We start from the raw sequence: 1,542 nt of genomic DNA on the forward strand, positions 1-1,542 counted from the left end.
AACCAAGAATTCAACTCTTAATTAACTGTACCACCCAGGCACCCCAGGGCAGGTTTTTTCTTCCTGCTCTTTTTTCTTAAGAAGTTTCCTAGCTATTGTTGACTTTTATTCTTTCATACAAATTTCAACGTAATGTTAAAGTAATATTATAATGTTTAAAGTAATGTCTTGGGGGAGAAGAAAATTGATAACTTTAAGATATTCAATCTTCTGATTCACAAACATTATATATTTCTCTATTTATGTAAGTCATCTTAACATCTCTTTATAAAATCATATGATTTCCCCAACATAGATGTTACACTTTATTAGTTATACTTATTCCTAGCTACTTGACTTTTTATGATTGTAAATTATATCTATTTAAAATGTCAACTTCTTTTTGTTGCATTTGTAAAATAAACTAATTTGATATTAATTTTTCAAATTCTGCAACCCTACTAAACCATTTTTAATTATAACATTTTATCTGTAGGTACTTTGGATTTTCTGTGTACTCCTTAATATCATCTGCAAATAATAACAACTTTGCTTCTTCCTCTGCTATCCACATGACTTGTATTTCTTTGACTTATAATGCTAGCCAAAACCTACAGTACAATATTAAATAGATATAATAATGGGCATTTGTCTTGTTTCTTTTTTTTTTTCCCCACTGGTTGTCAAATGATCCTTTATTGAAACATTTTCCTTTGTAGTTAACTAGCCGGGCATTCCAGCGCACCACTGTTGATGTCATCTATGATGTCATGAGGGTGGCGGCCATCTACATTGCAGCCCACAGACTGGGCAGTCCCCAGGATCTCTTTAATGGTTCCAGAGAGTTCTCTCGCTAAAGATCAGTGTCGCATCTGTCGGGCAATATTGACAATCTCATCAAAAGTGATATTTCCACTGTGCTTAATGTTTTTCTGCTTCTTTCTGTCTCTTGGTGGTTCCTTGAGGGCTTTGATAATCAGGGCAGAGGCAGAAGGTACCACTTCAATCTGGGCCTGTCTGTTCTGAATGGTCAGTTTCACCGTAATCCTTAGACCCTTCCAATCACCGGTTGCCTTGGCGATGTCATCACCAACCTTTTTTGGAGACAGACCCAGCGGGCCTATCTTCGGGGTCAGGGCAGACGTGGCACCGACTTCGCCACTGGTGCACCTCAGGTACACGACTTTGATCTCGCTGGGGTCAAACTTAGGCGGCATGGCGGAGGTGGCCGGATTCGGGATGACCGAAGAAAGTTGCACCTTTGCCTCCCCGAGCCGAAAGCCAAAAGCCATTTGTCTTGTTTCTAATCTCAGAGGAAAGCTTCTAACATCTTACAATTATTTTTTTGCTATAAATGTTTTCGTATCATTTAAACATTTATTTATTCATTCATTCATTTATTTATTTCCTGAGAGAGAACACGCACATGGGCATGTGCATGTGCACTTGCAAGTGCGAGCAGGGCTGGGGAGGTGGGGGAGGAGTAGAGGGAGAAAGAGAATCTTAAGCAGGCTCCATGCCCGGCACAGAGCCTGATATGAGGCTTGATCTCACCACCCTGTG

The 1,542-nt window shown here is 39.6% G+C and overlaps 1 pseudogene; it reads right to left on the reverse strand.

Moving 5' to 3' along the window:
* Positions 1 to 645: 645 nt before the first annotated feature.
* Positions 646 to 1,196, reverse strand: LOC112808968 (large ribosomal subunit protein uL11-like; annotated as a pseudogene).
* Between the last annotated feature and the right edge of the window lie 346 nt (positions 1,197 to 1,542).

The sequence above is a fragment of the Callorhinus ursinus genome, unplaced genomic scaffold (genome assembly GCF_003265705.2).
Source record: "Callorhinus ursinus isolate GAN/ISIS: 27379988/994484 unplaced genomic scaffold, GSC_fseal_2.0 scaffold193, whole genome shotgun sequence".
NCBI lineage: Eukaryota > Metazoa > Chordata > Mammalia > Carnivora > Otariidae > Callorhinus > Callorhinus ursinus.